Genomic DNA, 16,378 nt, shown 5'->3' on the forward strand with positions numbered 1-16,378 from the left:
AGTTAAACCACATCTTCAGCAGCAGCAAATAAATCCATGTTTCTGTTAAGTTACTTAACCAGTGTAGTGCTGTATCACTCTCCAGGAAAGTCTGTTTTTTCTCTTCAGAGGGGGTAAGACTACGTGCATCAGTCTAAAGGCCAATACCACCATTTTAGAGAAGTGGCAGAGCAATTCCTCATCAAGTGATGTGTATGGTATTCCTCTTCCTGTTAGATGTGGATCTCAAAAATAATAGAATCTTTTAATTTAGTTTTACTTATAGTTTATGCTGAATCACATACAATGTGACCAACTCAGAGACACAGCATATTTCTTTGTACTTATAACCATTAGCTGGTATTTTTTTCCCTGTGCCTATATTATGCAACTTTACATTTGGTATTCTGATACTAATGGAGTTTTAGGGCAAAGAAATGGTGATGTGCTAGCATACAGTTTTTTTAAAACTTTGTAAGAAGATAGATTCTTTCCATGCGTTCTTTTACCTGTAATTATTATAGAAACCTACAGTGTTATATATGAGAAGAAAAAGTTGCTACACTAAAAAAACCCACAAACCTTAGCCTGGCTTATTTTGAATCTGAATATTCAAGTCCACTTACATCAATGAAAGGGCAGCAGTCCAAAATATAAATAACTTGAGCTCAGAAAGCAATGTTGCCACCCTGAATAGCCAGAAACCACAGCAATCATTTAAATAACAGCACTCTGTGCAGATTCATGTGCAGTTTCATACCTGTGGCTCACTTCCACCTACAACAGAATGAAATACTTTGTTAAACTCTGTTGTGTCGTGCTCTGCTTCACTGGACCAAGTGATGTGAAATAACACAAAATAAAGTACAGTGTACACCATGTACTCTTATTCTGCAGAGCAGGTATAATCACTGTAATTATACCACAACCGCATGGCAAATACCATGTAAATACATAGCAATTGCATGTTCCTACAGCTTACTTGTTAATTATGCATTGTTACTAACAGGTTCAAAGATAAATTATCATAGCACTTGCAGCACTTAGGTGCTTGCAAATATCCTAAACTGTGTAATGATGGAATCCGTATTATTAAATGCTTGCTTTTGTTGCTTTTGCATTGGAATGGGGAAGGGAAACAACCCACCTCTCACACCCAAAGGCCTATAGGTTAAGTGCAAATTTCTTACTGGTACAGCAGAGGTGCACTACCATACAAAATCCCATGACACTTCTACCAATAAGAAAATCCAGTCAAATTAATAAAAAATTATTTCCATTAATAAATCACTTTTCAATTTCCATTTACTAATCCTCCTAGGCAAATGCTGTATTTAAAAGCACTGTTATTTGCACGCAATAGAAGTAATACTGTTTTCCTGACCCAGTATTTAATCTTGCACAAACTAAACATGAGAGGAAAACCTCATTTCACTGATGTCACTAACAAAACTCCTATTGATTTCAGTGAGGGCAGGGCTCTACCCAGACAGCTTACTTGTAAATGGATTCTTGAAATAGTTTGTATTATGTTGGAAATATGCTACCATGTAAGGCCATTTCATACTCTGTGCTAGTTCTTCTATGAGCCGCACTGCAGTATTTTAGACTACAACTTATAACTTTTAATAAGTATTTTAATACTATTCAATAAAATAAAATTAGCCCCTCTATAAAGATTGCTCTTCTCCAAAGTGAAGCTTCCCTTTAAGTTATGACTCCGTAAGGGTTGTCTGGTTAGCCATGTATACCAACTTCTACAACCCATGTTGGATCACCTTGGGTTTTATTCTTTTTTTTTTTTTTTTTTTAATTTCATTATTTTCATATGGATTTTCAATCTGAAAGGTTATGTTGATGTTTCTAACCTTTTTTTTTTTTTTTTTTCTGTTGTAGTTGTTGAGGTATTTCTTCTAAAACATGAGTAGCATTTATTGCAAGGAAGCGCAAATGTGAGTCTTTACATGTTGCAGAATCAGTACTGGCAGAAACAACATAGCCAGCTATCATTATCTGTTACTTATAAAAATCTTAAGTATGAACTAAAAGCCCACTGAAATTGTCTGTGCCTAAATGCGGATGAAAATGGCAACCTTAGGGCAGGGAGGTGACATGCTGGGGACAAATCAGGCAAACACAGACAAGCGAGAGAAGATGGCAGCAAGGAGATGGCGATGCTGGTCGTGCTGATGGGTCACACCCTCGGCCCCTGCCGCCGCCTCTGTGCAAAAAACAGGAAAGCAAGGATCTTCTGACAGTGTTTTGGGAAGATTAGGAGATAGCTTTGTGGATGAAATGACTTCTTGGCCAGAGGAAATTTTGGAATTATTACCTGTTGGAGGGATGAGTCAGTGATTTCCTAATGAAAGAGATGGTTAGGGGAGGTGGGTCAAGGAGGGTACTGGAAAAGCAAAGAGCAGTAACTTATTTGAAATGACAGAGAAGCAGAAAACAAAAGGAGGCTAAAGAGACTAGTAAGAATGCAAAGCCATAAATTAGATAAAATTATTTTACTTTACCATTCTAACAGCGTTGGTCAATCCTAGAAAACAGAAATGGATGTGAGCCATAAGATTGTCAGAGCCTGTTTCAAAGCTTTAGTTTTCAGTCGGGATAGAAAAGGATGTATCTTAAATGTCATTTCTGTCATGGAGAAATAACTGTCGAGTTTAGATACAGTCTGTACAGGCTGACCCAGACTGTATGTAACTTCTGCTGAAGATGAGACACTGGATGGGAATGGCAAAAAAGCAATGTGATCATACTGTTCATAGAAACTGGGAAATAAATTGATGGGGCAAGCTTGGAAGAGTCTCTAAACCTGCCTCTTTTACTATACTGACCTTGAACAGATAACTACACCTTCACGAAGACATGCCAGAGACACGGGCTGAGGTTCTGGTTTGGATAGAAGTCTAACCAGGAATGATAAGAGAATTCATGTTTGTGGTAGAGGCTCCTTAATGACAAAGTGTAGAGGAAGCAGGGAGACAGAGCAGGAGAGATCACAGGGTGGCAGAGAAAGGACAAGGATGATGTTCCAGTCTGCTTTGAAAGAGCAAATAGAAAGGAGAGAGTCTAACATGCAACAGTGAGACTGCATTTCAGCAGGAGAATAGCTGGCAATGCTCAAGGCAGATTTTAAGGTTAAAGACAAGAGTAAGGGAAGGTACAAGAACTGGCTTAGAGAAGACAAACAGCATGGGATTAGATCATTGCAGAAATGCATGACAAGTTGCAGTATTTTATTATCCATTGTGCTCTTTAATTGTGAATGTAACACTGGGAATAATTTCTAATACAAAGTATGTTCTTATTGAAGATCCTTGACTCTTTAGTGGAAAAATAACTTCAGATGTTGGTTTTAACGGGTTTATTTTTATGTAACCTACACTGACTTTAAATGAAAGGGAGCTGTACGTTTCCAGTACTGTAAAACTGGCAGTATAATTGAGGCTCATTAGCCCAGCTGCTGAAGCTGATAGCGTCTTTAAAGACAGTGTTCTTGTTCAGATGGAATTACCTTGTTTTCCTTCACTCATTTCACTTCCTCCTCAATCCTACCCTGAAGCCTGAAGAAACGTGTGTAGGTTCTCCTAGAAAATAGACATCTTCCTAAGACAAATGATCTTTCTTGACTCCTAGGTCTGATCTTGTTCTTCCTGAAATCTGCAGTGAGATTCCTGCTGTCTTCAATGTTACCAGGCATAGTTCGACCAGGCCAGATGTAAGCTTGAAATTCTCCTAATGAAAAAGGCCTAAGTATACTGAATAATGGGGGAGATACTCATTAATAACTATTTAGGAGAACATGGTTCCCTTGAAAGGCTAATTATTTTGAGAGTTACCCATTCAAAAAAATCTAATCAATGAAAGAACAAATTAAAAATGAATAACTTGCATAAAACCAGACAGCAGAATAACTTCGTTCAAGGACAGCCACCAATTAAAAGAAATGTCAACAACTCAAGTGGCAGCAACTTCAAAAGGGAAATCTTTTCCTCATTTTCATATGCATTCTTCATGAGTAACATCAAGAAGTGTAACATGCTAATAGCTAATAACACTCAGAATAAGATTCACTAATTTACTAACTGAATAATTTAATGCGCATCAAAGGAATTATTTTCTCATTTAATTCATTTTTTAGATCTAACATTAAGCTGGGTCTTATCAAGTAGATGAAACTGCACAGATTACAAGTCATCACTGAAACAGCCATTTCAGAATTTAGTTTGTTTTTTTCTGTTGGATATCTCTTTTGGGTTTAAGGAATCACACACCTTTTTTCCTTGTTATAATTCAGATCTCAAAAAACAAATCAGGAAGGTATCTTTGTGGACATGCGATGTTTTGCTAAAAGCAGAGTGTTTTGCAGAGACAGATCTGTTATGATGTTAAACTTTGCAAGTGTTGGGGACTGCAGAGATAGTGTCATCCACCTGTCCCAGGTAAGACAGTAACGCAGCGGTTGGGCGATGCGCCCGAGGTTTAGATCGGGCCCTGAGCTGAAGCAGGGTTGGGATGCAGACGGCCGCTGTGCCACAGAGGTCCCCTGACTGTCTTGGCATGGGGGACACGGAGGACCCTCCCTCCCGCTCCCCGGAACAGTGAGAGGTTGGTTTCATTTCAATGCAGAACAGAAGACAAATATATATATATATATATATTTTTTTTTTTTTTTAAATTCAAAAGAACTTTCGTATACTCCAAAAATGCTAGACTAGGTATTGAAAAATGTAGCAAGACTACATGCTAAAAACTGTTTCTTGTTTAATGTCAGTTTTAGAAGCCTATTTATAAAATTCTACTAAATTTAAACAATGTTTTGCCTTGGCTACTATTGCTGTGTAGCCCACTACCACCTGCTAAAACATTTTAAGAATAGGTTACCAGTTAAGGTACCAAACAGAAAACCAGCTCTTCCTTCAGTTTCTGTGTCACAGTCAGAAAGCTCACTCAGTAAGACCTTGGACTGAAAGACAACCATCAATATCTCAGCACCTGCTTGGTATCTGGAGGGAAGCAGAGTACTCCAGGGTCAGCGCCAGGGCCAGTAGCGTTTAGCATCTTCACTGATGGCCTGGATGATGATACAGACTGCAGAAACAACAGATCTGAAGACGACACTAAATTAAGGTTGAGTCATTGACATGCCAGATGTTAACTCTGTGGGGGGATCTTCAGGAACTTGGGATGTGGCCAGCAGAAATCTCATCAAGTTTAACAAGATGTACAAAGTCCCACATCTTGGGCAGAAAAATGCCACGTGCCAGGGCAGACTGGGAACTGTCTGGCTGAGCAGCAGCCGTCCTGGAGAGGACTTGGAGGTTACAGTGGATGTCAGGTCAAATGTGAGCCAATGGTGTGCTCATTGCCAATAGGGCAAGCGGCACACTGGCCTACTTTTGAAGAGGGGTGGCCAGCAGATGGAGGCAAATCCTTGGAGGCAGTAGTGTAACACCTGGCATACTGCATACGGCTTTGGGCCCCCCACAGGGTCAAGAGGACATTCAGAAATGGGAAGGGAAGGTAGCAGAGGGCTCCCAGGATGGTCAGGGAGATAGAGCACATGCTTCAGGGGATGGGGGAGGCTGTGGCCTTTCAGTCAGGTGCAGAAGAGTCAGAGGGCTGATCTAATAGCACTGCAACTGCTTCAACTGGAGTTGTAAAGAAGATGGGGCCAAGTTCTTTTTGGTAGTGACAGATGATATAGTGATGTTCAGACTGAACATTAGGAAGAACTGCTTCCCTGGGAGGATACTCAGTACTGGAGGAGGTTACTCATAGGGACACCCAAGATTTGGCTAGGTAATATCGCTGCAGACCTGAGCCAGTGTTGGTGACACCCTGGCTTTGAGTGGAAAGTGGGAGATGATCTAGGAATCCCTTCCACCCAGTATTTGTGAGGTAACTCAGATTTAAGCCAGTGGCATTATCAAAATCTCACCTAAAACATGTTAAACACAGCTAAATTAAAACTTTACTCATTAGAAAATAGAAAAGAAGATATACCTCCTCAGCTAGCTTGTTTTCTCATGGCAAACTCTTCACCAACAGGGCACACTACTGCAGCAGGCTACACACTCATCTTGCTTTCCTCTCCTGATAGCCCAACAGCAAACACGATGTTTCTGTGTTGCCCCTTTAACGGGGAAGGCCAGACTGCTGCAACCAATGGCTTTGTGGCAGATGGAGCAACATTTGCAACTGGGAAAAACACTTCTCATGCTGCCAAAATATTAACAAGGGGCTTCCTCAGAAATATTCTGCCAGTAATTGATACATATATATTCCCCATGTAAATATGACTTTTTCCAAGGAAAAGGGTATTGTTCAGCAGGCTTTCTGAGGACAAGGACTCCTCCGCACTGTTTTTTTTTCTCTCCTGCAAACCAGTCACACATTTTCAGCAACACCTTGCGGCTGCTACCTGTGGTAACTCCAGTGAGCGACAGCAGCGAGCAGAGCTGGTTTGGGGCAGGTTGTCCAACAATCCCTGCCTGCTCAGCTGGGCTGGGTCAGTGGCAGCGAGGGCACATCATGAACCCAAACTTGGAATGGGTTCTTTTAGGGGTTTCTCTGCATAATGTATCTCTCTCTGTGAATGCCCATGTTCCTTATATGGTGAGAAAAATAACAAGAATTTCCTGACCGTACTTTATTTTGCATAGCCTTATGTCTTTTATTAATTTCTTTTTAAAAACAAACTCTCCTATTCCTTTCAAATTCCACATATATGCAACATCAAAGCATTTCAGTAAATTTTTCAGTCCATTTATATGCCAGCTCTCTGGTGCTGGAGTCAGAGACGTTGTGGTAGTACTGCAAGCAAGAAAGATGTCCAGATTCTCTGACACTGCTGTAGTTCACATTGCTTTAAGTACTGATCACTGGAAACTGAGCCTCAAATACCAGAAAACCTTTCTGTGATGACCTACTGTTTTGCAGAAGGCAATGGGACCAGTGTGCTTTTTTCTTAAAGATAAAGACAAAAAACAGCCATTGTCCTCTGAGATTTATTTTTAACTTCTAATTTTTCTATGCATCATGAAAAAAGTTCTATTTTCATTTAGGAGGAGATTACAAGAGAGAGAAATGGTGTGATACATTTTAGATTAAAGATTCTTTCCTAAGAATAGAGGCTGTCACAGTAGTGTCCCACGCCAAAGAAAATCTTCTTTTGCCCAATACTGTCAGCTGGGCCCAATTCTCCACCAAGTATATTTTCAAGAATTTCTTTGTGCTAAACAGAGTTCTCCAGTATGAAGCTACTGGGAATTTAGATTATTCTCCCTCTGTCGGTACTGGGATTAAGAAGTCATGAAGGTAGTCTGCATCCCAGTGATATTATAATGATTGCCCTGAAATGGAAAAGCATCACACATCTGTGTTTTCATTCTCCAGCTTCAGACATACCTTTAGGAAGTCAGTTTCTGATGACATGTTTGGGCAAATGATGCCTTATCTGCATGCTTTTTTCATGTATCATCCTGATCTGGTAACTGAATGCCATAACCAGAAAGCTATGTTAATTGTACATGGTTTTAAGTCAGTGTAGTCCAAAACATATTCCTCAAAACTATCAGTCTCACAAAGTCTGCTTGCTTGTTTGAGAAGCTGGACATGTCGGAATCACAACTTTTTCTAACAAAAAGAATCTCCAACCAAGATAATCTTAGCATCATGGATATTACATATTTCTGTTTCCTAAAATAAACCTCACTAAGTATATGAACTGGTACTGTAAACAGAAGAGCAAGTAAAAGAGTTCTACTGTTGCTGGACTCCTCCTCCCACTTGATTTCGGCAGTCAGCAAAAATACTTTTTCAGTATTAAGTTACAATAAAGAATTGTTGATCCTGGTGTAATTGAGAGCAAAGATAAAGTCAAGTCAGTGGGGTTTTCTTCAGCTTGTGACATTTCAGATAAAGCCTCTAAATTTGTTTGGATCATAAAAATGAAAGCATAAAGAAAATATTTGTTACAAACAAATACGCAGAGTCTATACAAGCTTCTTCATAAAATAATTTTTATTGAAATACTCACAGTTGAGTTAGCATTATTTGCTTCTAATTTGGGCTTCATTCTAAATACTGTACATTAACAAACTTAGACTGCATAACGCCAAGTGCTTTACACATTTCTCTTTAATTAAATTTCTCCAAAGAATCACATTACATAAGCATTTGCCAGTACAAAAAGCACACTCTCAGAAATCCTGGGTAAAATCCAGGTACCCATGCAGGAACTAGTAAAATTCCCACTGATCTCACTGAAGACAGGATTCTATTCTTTATGTCTTTGCTATACATGCATAATAAAAAATTATTTTGCTACTTATGTATTAAGTTCTTAAGTACACTATTCTTAGATCTTAATGAGGTCCACACTATCATTTACCGTTTCCCTTACTAGATAAAAATAAGCATTACTTCAGAGTTCAATAATGTCTGGTTTCAAGTATGTTTGTAATTGATGGAATATGCAACAGATGCCAGTTTAGATAAGCTTCTAGCCTGTGGATGGAAGTAGGCAATCTGCAGTTTTACTACAGAATTTGAGCACAGAATTACCTGTATTGAACTCTTGGAGAAACAGGAACCATTAGCATTTTGGGATTCTCTTAACTGCACAGCGATATGTTCGGTAATAAGTTATAGGTAATTAGGACATAATCCTAAATGGAAGTGGCATAAAAATTAAGACGATTTAAAATAATCTTTATGATCATTAACAGAAGACAAGGAATAACAATTTACCTCTATTTAAGTATGAGATTTTTTTCATCTGTACAAAACATGTTGAAGTCAGCTACATTTAAACTAGTTCTGTCATTCTTCCTCTTGCACAGTTTTTTGCCACAGTCTCCATAACTTGGCTGTGCAGGGCTGGAGGGTTTGATGTTTGATTTCTCATGCAAAAGAAAAAGGTAAATTAGGGCTGCTCTAGGACAGTGCTGGTCAAAAATGGAAATGGCAGGAGAGGTTTGAGATGGTGGCCATTCCTGCCACTGCTCTGCGGGACGTTGTCATCTTGCAGCTGCAGAAACGGCAGAGGTTGTCTGAGTGCTGCTCATCTACTTCACTGCAAAGTTACTTTCCTAACAGATACTTTTTTCAGAGTTACTAAGATGTTACCTAGTTACCAGCTAATCACAGCCTGGTAAGTGTTTAGAGAAATCTAGATTTTTATTTACGACACGTTAAGTGACCCTAAATAAATCAGTCTGGTGACACTTAAGCTGTCCAACTGTAAAATAGGATGAGACACCACATGAAATTTATTTGAAGTGTTCAGACGAAAATTGCAGTATGAAATTAATTATGATTAGCCTTGACAACACTAATTCAATTTATAATATGCCTAACTGGTTTAAAAATAAAACTTCAGATTCCCTTCGACTGCAACCCAGTCCTGAAGCTATTTAAGCCTGTGTTGCCTATCCCGTGCCTGATTTTCTGATTTGGTTATAAGATTACTATTAATAGACCAGAAGTGGGGTAAAAAAAAGGAAAAAGTGAAACTACCTAATTCTGCACACACCCGTGTTTGTTTATTTGCTTGCTTTATTTTAGAGAAGCATTGTCAGAAGTTTAGTTTTCTGACGGGGATTAATCCTTCCCTTTTGTGACTTTGGACCATCCATCCCTACCCGCCTCCCCCCAATTCTGGCGCCGGGTTGCTAAGCGACATGTTCTTCTCTTCTGTACTTTAGCAGAGAGGAACAGATCAAAGACACCCACAGTCCTGAATTATTTTATAAATGAATTTAAAGAGACATTCTCCCGTGCTGTATTATGTAGGGGGGAGATCAAAAGTTGCTCTATATACTGAGAGTGTCTGGAGAATTAAACTGATGTCTTCTGGAAAATAAGAATGCTCTCTTTACTGAGAACTATGTAATATTTAGCTTTTTTTTTTTTTTCTTTTTCAGAACTAGACAATGATTTTATGCTAATTAATGTTTCTAGTTTTATGGCAGTCAAGACATTGAATGTGGGCCAGGCTGCATGTTTGTATGACTTTCAGAAGTAAGGTTTTCTGTCATCAAGTGACAAGCTTGCTGGTTTTTTAACTCTTTTCATCTCTTGCAAAAGAGTTGCCATTATTCAAAAGTAATTTTATTCTCTAAATTTTAAATGCTTTCCTGATCACATTAAAGTCAAGAAAGTCACAGGGTAAATTTCAAGTGATATATAAAAGTGATATTTAAAAAAAATAAATGAATATGAGAAAGTAATCTGTGTAAATCAGGCAAAAAAACCTTAGCACACCAATATCTCAGACCCTTCTGAAAAGAATTAAAACCAAATGTGAATAATCTTTAATTTAAAAATATGGGAACACATCAGTTTAAACATTACCTCTTACCAGACCAGCACTTATCTGGCATCAGCTCAGCTCTGCTATTCTGTACAAGCTGTGAGATTTGTAAGAGCACGCTGGCAGTTAAGCCAAGTGCTTCCTGAAACAGAAAAGGGAGGAATTACTTGCCCTCGGATCTACTCAGTTTCAAACACGATCAACATTGCAAAAGGAAAAAAACAGCACTTAGTAACGAAGTGCAAGAATTTTTCAAGATTTTCATTTCCAAAGACAGCACCGCTGCATAGCCTTAAGAAAAAGGAGAGGCACACAAATAACGTGCTTAAGCATTACCCAAGCAAGTGAGACAGATCATCTATGTGGAAAGCAAAACTCCCAGGTCAAATGGCTGCAAAAACGCATCTTGAAAATTGCATGCAAAATTCTTCCCATGTGCAAATCTCATTTTGAAACCATGCACCTTATCTGCATAAACAAATGTCTCCTTTAAAGCAGTTTCAGGGGCTTGCTCACACAAACAGGTGCTCGTGCAACTACGGGCACAGAATTGTTGGCTTCAGGTGTAAAGTGTATATAGATGATCTCACTCTCTTTGCCGTGTGCCTGGTCACAGAGCAGAGCTAGCTCCTTGCTCTCGTCCTGTGCCTGCAATCTCACATAAAAATGAGGTTAGATTAGTGAATACACTCTAGTACTGTAAAGGGATTAATCTCACATAAATCTTCACCAAAAAAATCAGCGTTAGTATCTATTTACATGCATTTTATTTTCCAATGATAGAACAAGCCTCCTTTTTTTCCTGCACCAGTAAAAGTGTCTTCAAAATTCTAATTGCTTAGATTTGGCATTTAAAATCCACTGTACTACGGTTAACCTATATTCTTGTAAAAGCACGTCTTTTAGACAAGGGCTTAGACAGCTTTTCCATTTCATTACTAGGTATCTATTACATCAGCAAGACGTGTGCTTTACTCTCACTGATATACTGTTTTATGTATAAACATCTTGACCACCGCTGTGTTGTCAGTGATTAGCAGATTCAGTGTGTTTTGGCTGAATTTCTGAAGGAGAAAACTGTGACTTGCACTCTAAATATTTTTTCTGGAGAATGGATTCCTCAACAGACTATGGGCATCTTGTACAAAATACAAGTAAACATTCGGAAAGGAATTTAATGCTTCTGGCGAGTACCAACTTGCCAGCCTTGGAAACCAAAATCCCTGGGACTCACGGCACAAGCACAGCCCCAGCACTGTGTGCTCCACGGGCCGGCCGGGCTCTCCACCACGCCACTGCTCCTCCTGCGTGACTACAACAATGAGGAAAGAAATAACGCCTGCTACTAACAGGCAAGCAAACAGCTTGTTAGTATTTGCATTTCTGGTGAGCTTATTTAAACACCCTGAGTTCAGAGATTCAGGTTGATCTAGTATTTAAGGTAAAATATTCTGAAGCAGGGATGTCATACAAGTTTTAGTCAACATTTATACTACTGTATTTTATTAATATTGGTAGAATATTGGTTAATGAATGTAAGTAATTTTGAATCATTGCTCTTTGTTACTTATTTCCAGGATGCTGCAAAAACATCTGCTGCAGCTGGGCTGCTGGATCACAGATGCGAGCAGCCAGGGCAGAGGTTTGTGCCTATGAACAAGAGACAATGCTTTTGATACGTGGGAGGGTGTTGTAGCCATTGAGAATATTAATAGTGTTACTTCAGGTTTCTACAGTGCTTTGCTCACTTAAAGCACCATATAGACTACTAGTAATTAGTGATCTGGATGTTTCTGAAATGATCAGTTAAAATACAATTAGAAGCCCTTTCAATTGAGTGCTGTAGTTCAGGACAGTCTAATTGGTGGCTTGTGGGCCAGATCTGGACAACAGGAGGATTGTGTCTGCTGCTGCTCTTCTCTAACTGCACCAGCTCAAGGAGCACCTCGTCCCAGGAGGGTGGCTGTGCCCACAGGACAGACATGGAGAGCCATTATGTGACTGGAAAGGCAATGGCACAAAGTATCCCTTGTGTCCAGCCCGCTGCATTGAAGCCTGGATTTTGTAGAGTCCGTTTCAGCCTGTGTGCAGATTCAAGCAGGCACAGCCCCATAACTTTACACTTTGTAATTCAAATCAATTTGATTTTTTTTTTTTTACATGACTTCTAGAGCACAGCCTTGTGCAGCAAGGGATGAAAAAGGGATGAAAAAAGGACAGTATGTGGTAAGACAAATAACTGAACTATCTACATCTATGGATGACGCACTGGTAGACCATGCTGGCATGTGTTTGGGTAAGATGAAGAATTTAGTTACTGTAGCAGACTGAAAGTGAAGGTCTGGCGTGGATGATGTTCCCAAATCTGGCATCCATATCCCACATTTAGGTAGCTAAATCTGTCACTTACATGCTTTAGATACTTGTGTTAATTGCATAAATGCCAACAAAAAAATGACATGTTTTTAAAGTGTTAGAAGTGTAAATAGCTGCTCTTCTGAAATGGCCACAGTATATATTTTTAGCTCCTATGTGTTCTTCTGATGATGCCACTTACAAATGCATCGTATTTGTTGTAGTATCTAGCTGGTATTAGTATCTGTTTGTAATACTACTGATGCTCCTGCAAAAAGCACTGTAGAATATACTTTAAATACTGGCTTTTTGTATGTCTCACACAACTATTCATTAATACCAAGGGAACAGCATGCTACTGTTCCAGGTTTTCGAAGAACCAGTGCTATTGCTTTCCACCAGCTCCTGTTGCCTGCTTCATAATGCCTTTATTATTTATGCTTTTACTCTTGAAAATTCAAATATAGAACTGAAAATTTTCACGCTTTTGTTTTTTAAAAATAATTAAATGCAGCGAATGGACCTGATGTAATCTGTATACTGTGTGCCACAGCTAAGTATCCACTGCTGTGAAAGCACTGCTTGTTCTCTGAAAGGAGGAATTCTTTCAGACCGCGTCACTTGCCCCCTCCTCTGTGAGGCTGCTTTTCCCATACACTTGGAGGACTTGCTGCCAGTTACTTTCTTGCCCTAAAAGTTTGCTGAAGCAATATTGTCATTTACAGGGCCTAGCTCCTAAGAGTTTGGCCTCTACGTACCATCAAAAATTTTGTGTTTCAGTGTAGCAGTGGCTCTACTAAAGTATGATGGCTTTTAAATCATCTTTTCTTCAGATTGGTCCTTAGACTACACAGTGCTTCATCTTAATGTGGGCTTCACAGCAGGCTTTGGGAGTTCTTTTCTCTTCCTGTGCCATTCACGTAGTAAGTGGCATGTTTTCAGATATGTCCCATCTACAAAAGATTTCAGTGTTGGCATGGTGTGTTTTACTAGTATTTGAATGGCCTAAAGAAATTATTTGGAAAGCAGCAGATGCTTTTCGAAAAGAGGGAAAGAGGAAAAAAATAGATGCAAAGAGGATATTAACGGGTCAACTGACCCAAGAAAATAGAAAAAAAGTGCAACTCAAAAGTGGTTGCCAAGAAGCAGTCTTGTAATACCCTCCCAGGAAGATAACACAGCTCCTCATGATCTTATTTTTGTGGTGTTACGTCGTCACTCCCTCTCTCTGCATTCACCATTCTACACGAGAAACGTAAATTGTTGCCCAGCTCATTCAAATACAATACACTTCCTACATCGCTTTTTTCAAACACACAAAACAGATATTGTCTCAGGAGGAAGAAGAGACCAGATACTTGAAAATGTGCGGCGGGGTTTGTCATAGCCACAATCCTTAGAATGGGTCTTCCAGAGGAGCTGTTTTCTAGTGTTTTGCATAGGTAATTGTTAATGATACTAAAATAGTAGTCTGTCTGCTGTATAACGGACAATGCACCAAAACACAGGCCAACAACTATATCGGGAGAAAATATTACATGGAGCTCACAGCAAAATTAAGATGCCAAATGAAATTCACAAATAATATGAAGACACTGAAAAAAGTCTTTGTTTCACCACTGGTGGCTTTGCTGGGCTTCTGCCCTGGTGTCAGCCACCTGGATCAGCCAATGGGAAGCTATCGGGGACAACGTACAGAAAACACTCTGAATATGCAAGAACTCGGGACGATTTAGCAATTTTGGGTAAGACTGACAGTTCTTAAATAACTTACCGAAGTTAACGAAGGGCTAGAAATGTGAGAAAATCTCGGAAGAACTAATCAAGAATCAACAGCAGTTTGTCTTGATAGTAAAGGCGGACACATGAAATAAAGACGCTTACCACAAAATGGCTTTTGACTAAGTGTGAAAAATGTAATGAGGAAGAACATGCTTTGGATAAATCTACATTCTGTTAAGGTAAATAAAAAAGCAAATGCCAGCAGAATAGGAAAAAAAACAGACAAGACTTCTTCCTGTATGGTCACCACTGGGCACATATTTGCATGAAGCAGGTGCAAAGAGAGCAGACTCCCTGAGTGCCAGAACAGCACCCCTGTCTTAGATGGGCAAAGAAGTAGGATTTATTCTCAACTCTCACAAACATTAAAGGTGTTAAGAAAGAATGAAAAAAACCCAAAAAGTCAGTGGAGTGCAGTTTCTTGTGCACCCCTTGCAGTCTTTGCTCACAGTCTTCAGCGTTAAACCAGAGGCTTAAGCTAATAGAGATGGAGAGCTTGAGAAAGGCACAAATTCTACATGGCCGATGCAAGAACAGTACTGAAAAGCAAATTAAGATGCCGCAAAGCAATCCATCACCAAAGTTTATAGTGGCCAGTGAGAAAGTGCAGAAGAATATTCTGCTCCCTAGCACCAGCCTCCTGCAGAAGTTCTACACTGGAACAAAACACAGCAGGTACATACACAGCCAACAGAAGAGGCTTGATACCAGTGAAAAGATGCCAGTTGCATTCGCCAGTGTGACTAGTTTCTCACAATTTGAAGTTACAGTGGAAGGTGAATTTTCAATTCAGTTGAAACGTTAGAGTGGAGGAATGCTTGATGAGAAAGAGCAAATCAGCCAAAACTAAAAATTTCAGCAGTCTTCTTGGCAAAGATGAAGTTGTACAAAAGAAACCATGATAACTGGTATTAGTGGATTGTCGCTGGAAGAATAGTATTCCTTCTGTAGACTAAGAAAAAATTTAACTGTTAGCAATAAATTTAGGCTGACCAATCACCTATGGGTTTCTGTATTCTTGTCTTGCAGAAATCTGACAAAGGAAGAAGTCCCAATAAACAGACCGAAACTCCTCTAAGAGCTGATGTACTGGAGAGACTGATAAGCATTTAAATGACTCAGTTAGGTGTCTCCCATATGCATATTCTTTTGTCCTAAGAGGAAAATGTTCCATCATAGGTATCACAGATATTTGAAAAAAGTTATTGTATGCTGAAACGAGATGGTGTTTGGAAGCCTACAGAGAGATACCTGGCCATGGAAACTTTTTGGGTTTATAAATTTTGTGTGAATGTGTATGGTGTAATCGCACCGACCCAAGATACAAGAAAGGGAATTCTCACCTAGTAGCAAGTACTATGATACAAAATTAGACGAAGACTACAATGAGTGGCAAATTCTGACCCCCCAATTTTTTTTAAAGCTAAGTAACTTTCCTTCAATTTCTTCTCTTTTCACAACTATTTTAGACTATGTGGTAGACATGCCTATAACTTAAAAAAAAAATCAAGATGAAATAACTTGAGAATGCAACATACATACTGAGGATGAAGGTAAGTCAACCTGCAGAAGTGTCCCCGTACAATTTTTCTGGTTTCATATAAATCTCATGAAGATTCTGCAAGCTTCTGTAAGAGAAATTTTTATGAAGTAGGTATATCACATATCCCCCAATACCCCAGGAAAGAAACAAGGGTCAGTTTTATTGCTGCGTGCTATTTACCCCTACTACAGTCAGATGCTCCAGGTGACAGGGAAGGGAAACAGGGCAGCTAACAGTCATAGCTAACAGTAGAATGGTAACATTTATTGGATGTTTATTTGCAAATGTCTGCATTTAAATTCAGTACCAAAAATAATGAGACATATTTCACTGTGAGCACTGAAGTAACAATGCAGAAAAGTATCTTGCCCACAGGATGAGCCCATGGCCAC

At 39.2% G+C, this 16,378-nt stretch overlaps 1 long non-coding RNA gene across 3 annotated transcripts in view; it reads right to left on the reverse strand.

Moving 5' to 3' along the window:
- The window catches only part of LOC141964223 (uncharacterized), a 40,063-nt gene that overhangs the window by 20,283 nt on the left and 3,402 nt on the right, over window positions 1–16,378 (reverse strand). For 2 of the 3 annotated variants that reach the window (XR_012634287.1, XR_012634285.1), the window contains exon 2: window positions 15,986–16,071. This is a non-coding gene — a long non-coding RNA (uncharacterized LOC141964223). Of the gene's footprint in view, window positions 1–15,981; window positions 16,072–16,378 lie in introns of all 3 variants that reach the window. The other variant, XR_012634286.1, reaches the window with a different exon arrangement.

This window comes from Athene noctua, chromosome 10 (assembly GCF_965140245.1).
Source record: "Athene noctua chromosome 10, bAthNoc1.hap1.1, whole genome shotgun sequence".
Lineage (NCBI taxonomy): Eukaryota > Metazoa > Chordata > Aves > Strigiformes > Strigidae > Athene > Athene noctua.